This window comes from Hemicordylus capensis, chromosome 3 (genome assembly GCF_027244095.1).
Source record: "Hemicordylus capensis ecotype Gifberg chromosome 3, rHemCap1.1.pri, whole genome shotgun sequence".
In the NCBI taxonomy this organism is placed as follows: Eukaryota; Metazoa; Chordata; class Lepidosauria; order Squamata; family Cordylidae; genus Hemicordylus; species Hemicordylus capensis.
The window spans coordinates 8,218,768-8,236,179 of NC_069659.1; the positions used below are offsets into that span (position 1 = coordinate 8,218,768).

The following is a 17,412-nucleotide window of genomic DNA, read 5'->3' on the forward strand; positions in this document are numbered from 1 at the left end:
CTCTTGGGGCCAAAATGCCTGAGTCATACAAACTGCACCCGTGCAAATGGCCCAGGAAGGCAGAGCATGGACCTTGCATTCTTGATGATTACTCAGGACAACTGCGGGGAGATATGAGCGAGGTCTATAAAATCATGCATGGTGTGGAGAAAGTGGGTGTAGAGAAATTTCTTCTCCCTCTCACATGAAACTGATTGCCAAGAAATTTAGGACCAAGAAAGGTGAAGTAGTTTTTCACACAATGCGTAATCAACTTGTGGAATTCTCTGCCACAAGGTGTGGCGGTGGCTACTAGTTTGGATGGCTTTAAGAGAGGTTTGGATAACTTCATGGAGGAGAAGTTTATCAAAGGCTACTAGTCGGAGGGCTATAGGCCACCTCCTGCCTCAGAGGCAGGATTACGTGAACGGCCTCTCCCTCCCCTAAAGAATGAACCAGAAGTGAACTCTGTCTTGACTGACAGGCAGTGACCTCTAGGGATCAGCCACTCAGCACGCGGTGGGTGGGTCCTAGAGAGTCTGGCGGCAGGGAGAGAAGGTATCCTTTGTCCTCAGTGAGAGCCAGGCTGGACTAACAGGTTGGCTGGCCAGGAAGTGGCTGCAACCCGGAGGACTGCAATCCTAGGAAGTTAGGCAAGGTTTGCTAGGCAAGGTTTGCTTAGGACTGCAGGGCTGTTCTTATGTTTTTATGTTTATTTAATTTCTATATTATTAATTAATTAATTAATTAATTACATTTCATATCCCGCTCTTCCTCCAAGGAGCCGAGAGCAGTGTACTACATACTGGAGTTTCTCTTTCACAACAACCCTGTGAAGTAGGCTGGGCTGAGAGAGAAGTTACTGGCCCAGAGTCCCCCAGCTAGTTTCATGGCTGAATGGGGATTTGAACTCGGGTCTCCCCGGTCCTAGTCCGGCACTCTAACCACTACACCACTGCCTGACGCCAAAGCAGGGGTGTAGCTATAACTGAGCAGATGGGTTCAAAGAGCCCGGGGGCCCCAGCTCCACCCCTCCCTATTTTCTTCATTCCCTCCCTCACTCCAAGGGGCCACCAGGGAGAGGGTCAAACATGGACCCCCTTTCCATTAGCTACACCCCTGCTCTGAAGACTCTAGGCCTGTTTGTTCTCCTATTATTGTAGGGAACTGAGTCATGATCCTCCAAAGGATGCAGAAATGTCAGCCTGGAACCAACGGCTAATAGCCAGGACAAGTCGGTGCAAAGCACAATTAAACATATGGAATAGATCACCAGAGGCAAACATCTGAAGCAGCAAGTATTAATGCGTTGATGAAGCCTTGTTAGGCTTATTTTAGAAGAAGGATAGGGGATTATGGTGCATGGAAAGAACAGGAAGATGAGATTAAAAATAAACCCCGAATGGCTGCTTTCCTGCTCCTTAAATTGATGGTCTTTTCGTTCCAGATGCTAATGTTTCTTTTGTGAGTTGGAGTGTTTGAATGGATGCATTAACTCTTGTCCTTTGCATAGACTGCTTTGTGAGATGGTAGCTCAGTGTTTTGAAAGCTATTCCGGGGAGGGTGTCTGGTGGAGTGATATTTGGGCAGGGGACAGGATGACCAAGATGTATAGTCAGGTCCATCTTGCACTTGAGGCTCTTTAATTCTCTTTGTTTTTAAAACTTCTGCCCTGTTTTGTTTTGTTTTGTTTTGCTGTACAGCAACACAAAACAGCTTACATTAAAAAGGAAAGGGCGAGGGCAGGGAGAGAACCAAGGGAAAAGAAATGCAACAAACAACCACTTAAGGCGAAAACAAATACCCAGTCCCAGTGCCTTTGTTGCAGACATGCAGAGTATCCCCAGAGTGAATATTGTTATGATATTCCTCTATAGGAATATCAGAGGCTGCCTGATACCACATCAGACTGTTGGTCCTTCTAACACAGTATTGTCTACACCAGGGTGTCTCAACCTTGGGTCTGCAGATGTTATTGGACTTCAACTCCCATAATGATTATGAGGCATTATGATTAATGCCATTATGAGGCAAGACTACAACACCTGGGGCTTTTTAGTTTAGAAAAAAGACGACTGCGGGGAGACGTGCTAGAGGTCTATAAAATCATGCATGGTGTGGAGAAAGTGGAGAGAGAGAAATTCTTTTCCCTCTCACACAACACTAGAACCAGGGGTCACTCCATGAAATTGATTGCCAGGAGGTCTAGGACCAACAAACAGAAGTACTTTTTCACACAACGCGCGATCCACTTGTGGAACTCTCTGCCACAGGATGTGGTGACAGCCAACAACCTGTGATGGCTTTAAGAGGGGTTTGGATGACTTCATGGAGGAGAGGTCTATCAATGGCTACTAGTCGGAGGGCTGTGGGCCATCTCCAGCCTCATAGGCAGGATGCCTCTGAGTACCAGTTGCAGGGGAGTAATGACAGGAGACACACCCTCAACTCCTGTCTGTGGCTTCCAGCGGCATCTGGTGGGCCACTGTGCGAAACAGGATGCTGGACTAGATGGACTTCCTTGGGCCTGATCTAGCAGGGCTGTTCTTATGTTCTTATAATCCCCAGCCCCAATGGCCTTTGGTCAGGGATTATGGGAGCTGAAGTCCCACAACATCTAGGGACCCAAGGTTGAGAATCCCTGGAACACTGACTGGCAGCAGTTTCTGCAAGGTTTCAAGCAGGAGTCTTTCTCAGCCCTAACTGGAGATGCTTCCGGGGACTGAACCTGAGACCTTCTCTATGCAAAGCAGATGCTCCCCCACTGAGCTATGGCCCTTATTTCCTCTGTTTCCCTGCATGGGGCGCTTTCCAGATTAGACCCTGCAACAGGGGTCAGGATGCATCTGCTAAGTGTCCTTCCACACTTCCTGTGTGACACCGCAGTCCCTACGCGGATAGCAGGGTGCCCTTCAGATTTCCAGTGCCTTGTTTTGAATTTAATCGCTGCAATATAGTGCTGTGATGTCATAGATCCGGCGAGACGTTGCTGTTTTTCCAGGCTGTTAGTTCTCACAAGACTGCTCCCCCTGCGGTTTACGTTTTGAAAGCGATTTGCCTGAACGGAAGCCTCTTGCTGCTGTTGAGCGGCTAACCTGGAAAGCGCCCTGGTGAGAGATTCCAAGGGTTTAGATTCCAAGGCCGGGGTAGGTCTCCAGCTATTGTTCAGCTACAACTCCCATCATCTCCAGCCACAATTTATGTTGGCTGGGGATGATGGGAGTTGTAGTTCAACAGCCGCTGGAGATCCAAGGTGGCCTACCCCTTTTCCAAGGGTTTTTCCTTTGGAAGAAGAGTCACCGCAGATGCACCATTTCTTTTCAAAATGTGTGCCCACGCATGCACAGATTGGACATTGGATAAAGCTGGAAATAGCAGAATATTCCTCAAGGCAGCCTCGACTTACATTAATTTGATATGAGCCCCTGGTGGCCCAGTGGTAAAACTGCTGCCCTGTAACCAGAAGGTTACAAGTTCGATCCTTACCAGGGGCTCAAGGTTGACTCAGCCTTCCATCCTTCCGAGGTCGGTAAAATGAGTACCCAGAATGTTGGGGGCAATATGCTAAATCATTGTAAACCGCTTAGAGAGCTTCAGCTATAAAGCGGTATATAAATGTAAGTGCTATTGCTATTGCTAATTTCTAGGGCACAGAAGCCTAGCATTCTGAGATGCCCTGGCTTGCTAGCTCATGTGTTTTCCAGGCTCTCAGACCCCTCTCTCCATCTCCTTCTGCTAGGAGCTGTCTGCAGTTTCTTTCCCTGACTCGCACATACCTGCATAGGGTTGAGGTCATCTGACATCTTCCCAAGAGCCCTTTCCACAAGGCAGGGGAAATGTAACCCATGCAAGATTCCTAGTGGTGGATGCCGTCAGGGATGACAGCAACCATTAGCCAAGCCGTTCAGGAACATCCTCAGAACCTACAACAGAATTGCTAGCCAGCTCACTACCCCAAACACACAGGAACCTTCTTCCCTATGAAGATTGTGCCGTCCAGTCGACTTCTGGGAGTTATTTATTTATTTATTTACATTTTATTTTCAGCTCTTCCTCCAAGTTGCCCAGAGCGGTGTACTACATACTTAAGTTTCTCTTCACAACAACCCTGTGAAGTAGGTTAGGCTGAGAGAGAAGTGACTGGCCCAGAGTCACCCAGCTAGTCTCATGGCTGATTGGGGATTTGAACTCGGGTCTCCCCGGTCCTAGTCCAGCACTCTAGCCACTACACCACACTGGCCCTATTTGTACATGGCTTCATGCTGTGGGGTAAATGTTGAGCAAAGCCACTTTGAAGTATACTTGTGGTATTGAGGGAAGCAGCCCCTCCCCTCTGCTCTCGATGCAAGTTCACCTGGCATGCCTCTGTGTTTTCCTTCTAGCCAATGGGGGATGGGGAGAGATTACTAAAGAGCTATATCTGCATTTCTAAAGAGAATATCCTTCTTATCATGCAAATGATTCTATGTCAGTGCCTCTCCCTATTTGCTCCAGTGTTTTCAGGAAAAAATGCTTAAAACCAGCATTTAAAAAACTCGGAAATACATCAAGATAAGCTAGAATTTGGAAGACAAAGCCCAATTTGTGTGTGGAATGCTTCCAAGGATCTCGAAGAACTTTGGGGTAGATTTGGCTGGCGTGTGAATGCACACACTCTCTTCTGAAGGAGATTCAGGGTAATAGCCCTGTCTGGTAAGCCTCCTGGTGACCACAGAGCCGTGTGGTTTTCTTGGTAGAATACAGGAGTGGTTTACCATTACCTTCCTCCCATGCAATATGAGATGATGCCTTTTGCCATTGTCACTGAAGTGAGCATCTGCCTCCAGCACCTTCTTATATCGCTGCTGCCCAATATAGGCAACTACAAATATATATATTTACTTGGCACAGTCTGGGAAGCACACCGACGGGGATTTGAACTCACAGCCTCTTGCTCCCTAGGCAAGTGGCTTCCCCGTTGCACCACCACAGCTGATCTACTTCTCTAGATTGCTATGGAAATCTGAGCCTAGTTCATTTTATACAGTGCCATCTGTGTGCTCGGGACTTTGCAAAGAATGAGAGGACAGGTCCTAGCTCCGAGGAGTTTACAATCTAGATCAGGGGCTCCTTGGCCATTGTGGTGCTGGGAATGATGGGAGTTGTAGTCCAACAACATCTGCAGCCCCAAGCTAGAAGGGACAAAGATGGGGCTCGCCCCGCCCCCAGCTGGTGAAAAACTAACCCACAAATGGGTTGAGTCATTTCAGTTCAGCCCTTATCAGATCTGGCAGTTGGGCACAAAGTTCCCAAGGGGTGGCTATTTGCATGTGTGCAGGTTGTCCAACATATTCCTGCTACCAAAGCCACTTTGACATGCAGGTCTGGCAGCCATCTGTGAACCTGTCCATGCTCCCTTGCTGTGAGAATAGGAAAAATAGTAGTGACATGCTGGTTATGACTTGATCCATTCCTGGTATTAATCAGGCTGGCAGAGAAAGGAGTGGGAATTCCTAATGGGAAAGCAATTATCTTTGCTGGCTGAAGACTGTGGCCACGCCACGAAAACACATGGGCGTGCGTGTCTGAGGCCAGAGCAATGTTTGTGGCTTCTTCTCCATAACATTCAAACAAAAGCCTGTTTTGTATTGTCTAAAGCAGAAGCAGAGATTTTGAGCGAATTTCATGTGGATCTAGTTCTGTTCCTTCTGGTTCTGGGCCAACATCCCCATCGTTGCTGGCAAGGGCCAGAGAGAATCCCTGAGTACAGGAAAAGAGAGAATCTCCAAGTGGCATCAGGGATTCAACCGGGAACCTCATGGCTCCAGGATGGCAGCGGGTTTAGTGAGCTGACTGGGTCTGTAGGTGTAAGGATGGAGCCGTAGCTTAGTGGTAGAAAATCTACCCCTCTCAGCTTCCCAGTTCTGAGGATTTTCTCCCATAAGAACAGCCCAGCTGGATCAGGCCCAAGGCCCACCTAGTCCAGCATCCTGTTTCACACAGTGGCCCACCAGATGCCTCTGGGGAGCCCACAGGCAAGAGGTATCTGCATGCCCTCTCTCCTGCTGCTGTTGCTCTCCTGCAACTGGGATTCAGAGGCATCTTGACTCTGAGGCTGGAGGTGGCCTATTGCCACCAGTTCAGTAGCCATTGGATAGACCTGCCCTCCATGAATTTGTCCAAGCCCCTTTTAAAACCATCCAGGCTAGTGGCCATCACCACATCCCATGGCAGAGAATTCCATAGATTAATTATGTGTGGTATGAAGAAGTACTTCCTTTTGTCGGTGCCAAATTTCCTGGCCCTTAGTTCCATGGAATGACTGACCCCTGGTTCTAGAGTTGTGAGAGAGGGTGAAAGGTTTCTCTCTGTCCACTCTCTCTACTCCATACATCATTTTATACACCTCCATCATGTCTTGCCATAGTCACCTCTTTTCCAAGGTAAAGAGCCCCAGATGCTGTAGCCTAGCCTCATAGGGGAGGTGATCCAGGCCCCTGATCATTTTGGTTGCCCTCTTCTGCATCTTTTCCAGTTCTACAATATCCTTCTTAAGATTCGGTGACCAGAACTGTACACAGTACTCTAAATGTGGCTACACCATAGATCTGAATTACTATTACTGCTCTTACTCCTATTATGACTATGACTAATATAATATAATATAATATAATATAATATAATATAATATAATATAATATAATATAATATTCTGCTCTTTAACCAAAGCTCTGAAAGTGGTTTACATAGAAAAACAATACATCAATAAGATGGTCCCCTCTCCCCAAAGGGCTCACAATCTGAAAAGAAACATAAGGCAGACACCAGCAACAGCCACTGGAGGGATGCTGTGCTGGGGCTGGATAGGGCCAGTTGCTCTCCCCCTGCTAAATATAAGAGAATCACCACTTTAAAAGATGTCTCATTGCTCATTTAGCAGGGGTCTTATTATAATATTATAACAGCATTATAATACTAGCAGCTTTATTTTCAACCCCCTTCCTAATGATCCCTAGCATTGAATTGGCCTTTTTCAGCTACCACATGTTGAGTCGACACTTTCAACAAGCTGTCCACCACAACCCTAAGATCCCTCTCCTGGTCAGTCACCGACAGACAGCTCAGATCCCATCAGCATATATGTGAAGTTGGGTTGTTGTTGTTTTTTTGCCTTAATATGCATCACTTTACACTTGCTTACATTGAAATGCATTTGCCATTTTGTTGCCCACTCACCCAGTTTGGAGAGATCCCTATCTATCTATCTATCTATCTATCTATCTATCTATCTATCTATCTATCTATCTATCTATCTATCTACTCCAACAACCGTTCTTTATTTAATATGCTTTGGATTTCACTACCCTAAATAGTTTAGTGTCATCTGCAAATATGGCCACTTTGCTTATTACCCTGAACTTCTAGCTCATTTATGAATAAATTAAAGAGCACCAGTCTGAGTACAGAACCCTGGGGGACCCCACTTCTTACTTCCCTCCATTGTGAAAACTCTCCATTTCTCCCTACCCTCCATTTCCTGTCCTTCAACTAATTAGCAATCCACACATGTACTTGTCCCCTTATGCCATGACTGCTGTTTGCTCAAGAGTCTTTGATGAGGAATTTTGTCGAAAGGGTTTTACAAGTCCAAGTATGCAATGTCAACCGGATCATCTGAAAAGCATCATCTCATACTGCGTGGGAGATGGCAATGGTAAGCTCCTCCTGTATTCTACCAAAGACAACCACAGGGCGCTGTGGGCTCCAGGAGTCGACACTGACTCGACGGCACACTTTCCCTTTACTTTACCACAAGAGCCGCTCTCCTCCCATCTTCATACCTGTATATTTCAGGTAGAAAGAGACAGTGGCAGCAATCCAGCATCCGTTCACTCCAGTGGGCTAAAGTGGGCTTGGAATGATGGGAGTCATAGTTGAGCAACCGCTGGAGAGCCTCGGTGGCTGACCCCTGCTCTAGGAAACCAAGTGTGCCTGCACAGCCAAGGAAAACCCACCAGGAGGTTTTACAGACAGGGCTTTATGCTGTGGCGTATCCGTGGAGCGAATCTACTTTGCAGCAGATTCGAGACAGTTTAGTCCCGGGGATTAGGTGGAGCATTCACATAGCCCTCAGCTGCTCCCCAACGCACATCAAAGACAAGCTTAGCAGAAACATCGAGGTTTCCTCCCAAAGCCGCTGGAAATAGAGGATTATTTTAAGTCAGACATACTTCAGGCTAAGCCCGCAGAGAACTTGCATTTTGGGCAGTATAGAAATGTATTAGATAAATAGATAATAAATAATCCCTGCTAACTTGGCAAAGAGGCACCTTTTAACGGGGTGATTCTCTTTATTTAGCAGGGGGAGAGTAAATGGCCCGATCCACCCCCAGTGCAGTACTTCCAGTGACTGTTGCTGGTGTGTATCTCATGTTTCTTTTTAGATTGTGAGCCCTTTGGGGACAGGGTTCCATCTTATTTGTTTGTTAATTCTTTGTGTAAACCGCCCTGAGCCAGAGGCATAGCTATAATTGAGCGAAAGGGTTCAAAAAACACACGGGCCCTCAGCTCCTGAGGGCCCTCCAGCTCCATCCCTCCCTATTTTCTCCATTGTCTCCCTCACTCTGAGGGGCCGTCAGAGAGAGGGATGAACACAGGCCCCCTCTCCCCTAGCTACGCCCCTGCCCTGAGCCATTTTTGGAAGGGCGGTATAGAAATCAAATGAATGAATGAATGAATGCACAGCCTTCCTTTGGGGAAAAACAAAGCCCGATCTGTCCTCGTCCCTGATAGCCCACACGGAGGTCAGGTAAATACAGCGAAAATGTGGACTGGCACACTCCAATCAGGAATGGATTCAGGGGGGAAGCCGTGCCTGTAAAACCTCCGAGGTGTGTTGTAGAGGTGTGTGCTCATTGCACAAATAACATCCCGATGCCATTGTGCCATCCTAAATCTTCTTTAAAAGGCCGGTGAGGGTGGAATTTTATCTTGAATCTGTGGAGCTTTCATATGGCCCCTCACCACATTTCACTTTGCCACAGAGACTGTGTGGGCTTTCAGCCAGGCGCGTCGGTGAACTGCCCGAGGCATCTGGACAGCGCCAGTCCCAATAAGCGCTTGGCAGTCGTTCAATGCCTGCCATCAGCTCAATGGAGCAGCGGACCAATCTGCTGAGCCCACGCTGGGAATCTGGTGGGCGCCAGGAGTGAAGGACGACAGCCATTTCCTGAACATGCCGTGTGCACCGAGAAACATCTCCCACGGCAGAGGTGTTACAAGGTCGCAGACGCTGGAAATTGATTAAAGGCAAAAGAGTAAAGAGTTGGGTTGGTTGTTGAAGAGTCAAGGAAATGAGGTTCTCCTGGAAATCTTGGGCCAAGCTCAATTTCAGCCCCATGTGATGGTGTTCGCTGCCACTGGCTATCAGGGAAGTAAAATTCAAGTGGAGAAGAACAGAGGTGGAAAGCTGGTCTGGGGGTAAGGTAAAGTGTGCCGTCAAGTCAGTTTCGACTCCTGGCACCCACAGAGCCATGTGGTTTTCTTTGGCAGAATACAGGAGGGGTTGACCATGGCCTCCTCCCACGCAGTGTGAGATGATGCCTTTCAGCATCTTCCTATATCGCTGCTGCCCGATATAGTACCAGCGGGGATTTGAACCGTCAACCTTCTGCTTGTTAGTCAAGCATTTCCCTGCTGCGCCACTTAAGGAGGTTGGTCCGGTGGTAAACCAACATGAATTGTCCCCTTTGCTAAACAGGGTCCACCTTGGTTTGTATTTGGATGGATGCCTACATCATGGAGAGCCACTGCCATATTAGTGTAGATGTAGACAATACTGAGCTAGATGGACTGATGATCTGACTTGGTAGAAGGCAGCTTCCTATGCTCCTTTGCGATGCAGGGGGAAATGCAATGGGATAGTCAGACCAGATTATTCACTAAACCAGGGTTTCCCAACCAGGGGTCTCCAGATGGAATCACAAAGGCCACTGTGGCTGGGGATGATGAGAGTTGTAGTCCAACAACACCAGGGGACCCAAGTTTGAGAGCAGCCCTGCATTGGTCAACCAGAATGTGCATCTTGTCCGGTGCTCCCTGTAACAGGGATCCCCGGATCTTGCTGACTGACTGATGGGTGGATTAAGTGCCGTCAAGTCGGTGTCGACTGTTAGCGACCACATAGATTCTTTCTCTCCAGGATGATCTGTCTTCCACTTGGCCTTGAAGGTCTCTCAGTGATGCATTCATGGCTGTTGTCATCGAACCCATCCACCTTGCTGCTGGTCATCCTCTTCTTCTGATTAAAACTTCTGTTGCTGATTACATCTCCCCTAATCCTCAGCCAAAGGCCATTGCACCTATGGGCAGAGGCGCTCTTACCCCCAGACCTTGGAGCACCAGTCTGTAGCTTCCAAGTTCCAGGTAGGGCTCCAAATGACCGGGGGGAGGGCTACTGCCTCCCCCCCTCCTGCGCCCACCCTGCCACTGGCCCTCCATGCTGAACTGCCGCTTTCCTGTAATTTTAGCAGCCATGTGCACGGCCAGGGGGTGGGTGGGGGGGTGAGCCGAGCGGGCCTCTCTGCCCCATGGCAGTGGCAGTGGGGGAGCAGCTGCTGGGCCTGTCCGTCTGGCCCAGCAGCCCTTGAAAACTGTGAGGTGCTCCAGCGCTCCCGCGCAGTTTGAATAGATCCCCACCGCCATGGGGTCAGGAGGCCTGCTCGGCTCGGCTCCCACCCACCTGCCGGCTGCACACATGGTGGCTAAAATTACAGAAAAGTGGAGGTTTGGCGCAGTGGGGCTTCACAGCGGTGGCATTAGGGGGCTTCACGGTCTGGGCACCAGAATCACCTAGGTGTGCCACTGGCTGGGGGGTGATGGGAATGGTAGTCAACGGCACCTGGGAATCCCCGTTACAGGGAATGCTGACCTTGTCCTGCTCCAGGGAGAAAGGGACATGGCATCCATTAACTCCAGAGGGCTAAAGTGTGCTTAACTTTGTGTAGGACTGGGGTCTGTACATTTTACAAGTCCTGATTCAAAATCAACTGGGGGTGGGGTGGGGGAGATTAACAGGCTTCCTCTGCTGATTTAGTAGAAGGGATTTTTCACATTCTTGGCAGGCATATTACATCTGTCACTCCTGCAGGTCTCACAGCACTGAGAGATTCAAGCACAGCCCCTTCTGCGGGGAGATTGTCAACTTATGAAAGCCATGCTTATTTTGGTGCTGGGGATGGCGGGGACCTCAGGGAGGATTTTGTGAAGGGTGTTTTATCATGGCAGTTTAACTCCTGCCTGCAAAATCCCCCTTTGTATCCCAGCCATGAATAAACTAACAACATTAATTACAATACCTCTGTAAGGAGCCACCTTAAGTGGCGCAGCAGGGAAATGCTTGACTAACAAGCAGAAGGTTGCCGGTTCCAATCCCTGCTGGTACTATGTCGGACAGTAGCGATATAGGAAGGTGCTGAAAGGCATCATCTCATACTGTGTGGGAGGAGGCAACGGTAAACCCCTAATGTATTCTACCAAAGAAAACCACAGGGGGCTCTGTGGGCGCCTGGAGTCGAAATCGACTTGACGGCACACTTTACCTCTGTAAGTATTTAGTGTCTAGAAAAATCCTTGCTCCCCTAATAATGTTCTTTGTTCGCCCCCAAATTAGTTGTTCTAGACTGAGTCACCCCCGTATCCAACCATTAAAAGTAAGAGGCAAAGCTTGCATTTAGCTTATTCATGCAGCTTGCTTCTGAAACCTGCCTTATTCAGAAAATGGGCCACATTCTTTCCAGAAAATACTGTCTTTTGGAGGATGACCCTGCACCCCCCTGCACTCATGGTCTCATCCAGCCCAGTTCCTGGCCAAGAAGGAAGCAAAGGGGTTGATCTGGCTCCTGGGAGGCTGGAGGAATCTGTACTGGCTTCTGCTGCTTGTGAGTGAATTGAGTAAACCTCAGGTGCCCTTTAAAATAATTCAAACAATAGGACCATAATTGACTAGGACTGCTTTGTCTGCTTTGCTTCTTAAATACTGTATGTTAAAGAAGGTGGTATAAAAGCCAACAAACTAGAAGGACCAGAGTCCTCCACACAATCATTATGGGTGACAATACGAGGACTGAAAGGAAGTGTGTTACTAGGGACGTGTTGTCACCCTCGAGATCAAAATGCTGAGAGTGACCTGGAGATGGAGAAGCAAATCAGAGAGACATCACAGATTGATGGGTTGATTGATTGATTCAGTGCCGTCAAGTTGGTGTAGACTCTTAGCGACCACATAGATAGATCCTCTCCAGGATGATCTGTCTTGAACTTGGCCTTGAAGGTCTCCCAGTGGTGCATTCATTGCTGTCGTCATTGAGTCCATCCACCTTGCTGCTGGTCGTCCTCTTCTTCTCTTTCCTTCAACTTTTCCCAGCATTATAGACTTCTCAAGGGAGCTGGGTCTTCACAAAATGTGTCCAAAGGATGATAGTTTGAGCCTGGTCATTTGTGCCTCGAGTGAAAATTCTGGATGGATTTGTTCTATGATCCATTTGTCTTTTTTCCTGGCTGCCCATGTTATTCTCAAAAGTCTTCAGAGTCCAGCTTTTGCATCCGTAGAGTGTCACGAGGAAAACCATTGTCTGGATGATTCTAATCTTTGTAGGTATAGACACATCATGGCCTCACAGAGAGATAGAGCTGTAATAATGGGTGACTACAATCACCCTCACATAGAGGGTATCTGTCTTCACGGTGGAGGATGCCGACCATATATCCACTCAGAAACTGAGCTTCTCAGGCTTGAAGGTTGAAGAACTGGGCCAATTTGAGGTGACGAGAGAGGATATTTTAAACTGTCTTGAGAAACTAAAAATCCACAAATCGCCAGGGCCAGATGGCATCCACCCAAGAGTTCTGAAGGAACAACTCAAATGTGAAATTGCTGACCTTCTAGCAAAAATATGTAACTTGTCCCTACAATCGGGCTCTGTACCAGAGGACTGGAAAGTAGCTAACATAACTCCAATTTTGAAAAAGGGATCCAGGGAGGTTCCTGGAAACTACAGGCCAGTTAGCTTAGCTACTGTGCCAGGTAAATTGATGGAAAGCATACTTAAAGACAAAATTGTTAAACATATAGAAGAACAACTGGCCCTGCTGAAGGAGAACCAGCATGGATCCTGCAGGCTTGAGCTGGCCTAGTTACAAATGGAAAATAATAATGAGTGGAAGTTATAACAAAAATGTCACATCAGATCTGGTTTTCCTTTCTCTCCTCCCCGCTTCTCCTAATTCTTTCTCTCACCCCTGTCCCCTCAGATAATAAGATGTGCTCTATTGATTGGCAGGAGGAGAAGGACCTCCTTTTGGAACCTTCGTCTACACATTCTGTGGCTGCAAATTAAATGTATGCTCTGCTTCTTCAGGGGTGGTTCTTCTTGGTTCAGGCGAGAGATCCAGGCTCCCCCTCCAGCCACTCCAAATCTATTATTTTTGTGCATGCCTTGTGCTCTCTCCCAATATTCGCAAATGCTCCTCCCCCATAGAAGTTTGTAGAGGCTTTGTGCCTATCCACATGCTCGTTAGCAGTCAGCGGTATATTAATAGAGTAATTATTTCAAAACAAAACATTGGAAGCTGCCTTATACCGAGTTGGCCCCTTGCTCCATCTAGCTCAGTTTTGTCTACACTGACTGGCAGCAGCTTCTCCAACATTTTAGGTAGGAGTCTCTCACAGCCCAACCTGGAGATTCCAGGAAGTGAACGTTGGACCTTCTGTATGCAAGCAGGCAGGTGCTTTTCCTCTGAGCTACAGCCCCATTCCCTAAGGGGAATATCTTACAGCAGACAGCACTCACATGTGTGGAGAACCATTTGTAATGGGACGGCTAACAAAGTTGTTCATTCATTCATTTGGTTGAGGGGTGTGAGAAGAAACACAAGATTGGTCCACACACAGCAAAGTATGCTCCGGTGGTAAAGAGGTTCAGCCCAAGATATTATGTGAAAACATTCGGTAGAGTTCCAAAAACAAATAAAGATTTATTAAGAAACTAAAATGTGACATACTAAGAGAGAGCCTTCAACAACCACAGTTCTAACTGTCCAAGGCAGGCCTATTATTAACATCTCATCATGCCTCTAGTGGCCAGAAGAAGTTAGTGCAGTGCTGAGTGCAATGCTTTAGAACAGGGATTCTCAACCTTGGGTCCCCAGGTGCTATTGGACTTCAACTCCCAGAATCCCCAGCCCCATGAGAGTTGAAGTCCAATAACAACTGGGGACCTAACGTTGAGAAGCCCTGCTTTAGAATTCTAACACATGCAGTCACCTATCCAAATGCAAACCAGGGCAGATCCTGCTTAGCAAAGGAGAAAAGTCATGCTCGCCACCAGAAGACCAGCTCTCCTCCAGGAGATGCATTTCCAGGGATAGAGATAAATTTCACCTGCTCAACTGAAAGGCACAGGAGCAAGGCTATATATATATATAGAGAGAGCGAGAGAGCGAGAGAGAGCGAGCGCGCCTAAGGTCACATGATGTCATCTCAACCTTACTTCTCCCAAGCTCCTGACCTTGGGACTTCCATTGCACCAGGTTAGAGGTCATCAGCCACTGAGAAAGGTTGCTCTCCTATAATGAATCCCTGCCTTTCGTCGTTCCCCTCCTCCTCCTCCCAAATTTGAAAAAAGTAAAGCCGACAATGATCCATTATCGTAAAACATACAGGGACCCCTGAGGACCTGTAATAATTGCTACCATTTGAGTCTCGTTACTCCGTTTTTGCTGGGAGGTTCTCCTTCCATCCCCACATTCCGAAGAGAGGCGAAAGTGCTTTTCTGCAGGGACCGGCATGCCACATGGTTTAATTGTCCCTGACATTTTTCTTGGTCTTGCCAAAGGCTTCCTCGGAAAAGGGAGATCAGACCCCAAGAACAAGTTTATTGTATGCTGTCAAGGGGCGAAGGGGGGGAGTGGAAGTCTGTGGCATCTCCAAAGAAGCTTAGATAATGTAGCTGCATAATGTGAAGTTTAAAATAAATCAGCAAACAGAGTTTCTCTCTTGGGGGCAATATCCTGCAGAATATTTCATCAGAAGGCCCAGACGCTGTTGCGCTTGTAATTAATCTTCCCAATAATAGCCCTGATTCTGCTTTCCTGTGTCAAAAGCTGGGATACTTCCTGAACGTGGCCACTAGGTGGCAATGGGATACCCTACACACTACAGAAGGAATAGTTGCGGTTATGAAGTTTTCTTTAGGTTAGGCAGTGACCAGGTGGGTTGTGCAACCCTATCCATATTTACTCAGAAGTAAGTCTCAGGGTGTTTAGAGTGCATAGGACTGCAACCTCTTACCAGCCAGAACTCAAAATGAAAAACAGTGGCCCTCTTATTTAAGCATAAAGCATCTTGAAGCAAGGACATAGGAAGCTGCCTCACTGAGTCAGACCCTTGGTCCATCAAGCTCGGCATTGTATACTCTGACTGGCAGCAGCTCTCCAAGATTTCAGGTGGGAATCTCTCCCAGCCCTACCTGGACATGCAGTCAGGGATTGAATGTGGGATCTTTTGCATGCAAAGCAGATGCTGTAACACCCCCATAAGAGTCTGTTCTTAGGGTCCTATCCTTCAGATAAGGGTTTCCCTGCCCTTCCTGGAGATGCTGTGGATTTAACCGGGGACCTTCTGCATGCAAAGCAGATGCTCTACAACTCAAATATGGTCTTGTTCCCTTAGTGTGATCTGCGTCTATTAGAGAAGAGGAACAGACCAAAGACCAACAGGTAAGTAGACACATGTTAACAGTATGAGCAATTTGACAATGGAACACATTTCTTAGAGGGTTGGTGGGCTCTCCCTCGCTGGGGGTCTTCAGGCAGAGATTGGATGGACAGCCGTCTGAGAGGTTGGCTCTGAATACCACCCCCAGGACTGGCAGGACTCCAGTGAATCCCAGTTGCAGGGGAACAACAGCAGGATAGAGGGCATGCCGTCACCTCTTGCCTGTGGGCTTCTTGGAGGTCACTGTGGGAAACAGGATGCTGGACTAGATGGTCCCAGTCCAGCGGAGCTGTTCTGTTCACTGTAAGATATTCCCCATAGGGGATGGGGCCATGGTTCAGTGGAAGAACAGAAGGTTGCAGGTTCATTCCCCGGCGTCTCCAGGTAGGGATGGAAGAGACTTGGAGAGAGACTGCCAGTCAGTGTAGAGCAGGCCTGCTGCTCAACTTCGGCCTCCAAGCTGTTTTTGGACTACAACTCCCATAATCCCCGGCCACAGTGGCCAATAGCCAGGGATTATGGGAGTTGTAGGCCAACATCTGCAGGAGGGCCGAAGTTGAGCAGACCTGGTGTAGACAATTCTGAGTTAAAAGGGGTTTAGATACATTCATGGAGGACAAGTCTATCAATGGCTACTAGTCTGGCGGCTATACATCACCTCCTGCCTCAGGGGCAACATACCTCTCAATGCCAGTTGCAAGAGAGCAACAGCAAGAGAGAGGGCATGCCCTCAGCTCTGGCCTATGGGCTTCCCAGAGGCATCTAGTGGGCCACTGTGGGAAACAGGATGCTGGACTAGTTGGCCTTGGGCCTGATCCATTAAAGCTCTTCATATGTTTTTTCCCCCCCGTTAGAGATGCTGAAACTCTGGATTCCTGCATGGAGCTGGAGTTGGTCTAGATGTCACCCCTCTGCTGTCCTTTGCCAAGCAGACTGTATGAGCTGCTGCAGAAAACTACCTTATATGTGGTCTTTATGCTTCTCCCTTGCAGCATCTAGGCCCTTCAAAAACGTCGTCTTGTTTTAATTTACTTTACTTTATTTATTTCATTTTATACCACCCATCCCAGAAAGGTTCAGGACAGTTCACATCCAAAATTCAAACCAATTTATATTAATACAAAACTCGTGTTTAAAATCTTTTAAAACTAATTAAATATTATATTATTACCTTATCTCCCACATCCTCTTATTTTTTTGCAAAATGAAACGAAAATCATTATCAAATTAAAGTCCCCAAGAGCTGGGTGTCACAAGAGACTGGGATTGGGGAAGACATCTAAAGGGGCTCTTCAGGCAGAAAGGGCAGATTCTAGTTCCTGAAGCTAATTATGCATGATGGATGAGTATAATTTCATAAGTATGCATGTTCTCAGGTTTACATATTTCCACATTTTTTAGATGCGGGGGAGAGAGATGTTTTTAACTGACTTAAAGTCAAAGGCTGGTGTTTTAGATTGTGGGTTCTGTGTGATGAAGCGTTGGCCAGTTCTGTAACCAGACTGAGACAGTCTTGTGAACACATGAAGCCTGCCTTATAGAGTCTGAGCCTTGGTCCATCTAGCTCAGTATTGTCTACACTGACTGGCAGCGGCTCTCCAGGACTTCAGACAGGAGTCTCTCTCAGCCCGACCTAGAGATGCTGCCACGGATTGAACCTGAGACCTTCTGCATGAGTG

The 17,412-nt window shown here is 47.6% G+C and overlaps 1 long non-coding RNA gene across 1 annotated transcript; it reads left to right on the forward strand.

The window, feature by feature from the left end:
- Positions 1-1,232: 1,232 nt before the first annotated feature.
- Positions 1,233-16,884, forward strand: LOC128352220 (uncharacterized). The gene is made up of 3 exons (XR_008320264.1): positions 1,233-1,277; positions 15,689-15,735; positions 16,588-16,884. It is a non-coding gene; the product is annotated as an uncharacterized LOC128352220 (long non-coding RNA).
- The last annotated feature ends 528 nt before the right edge of the window (positions 16,885-17,412 follow it).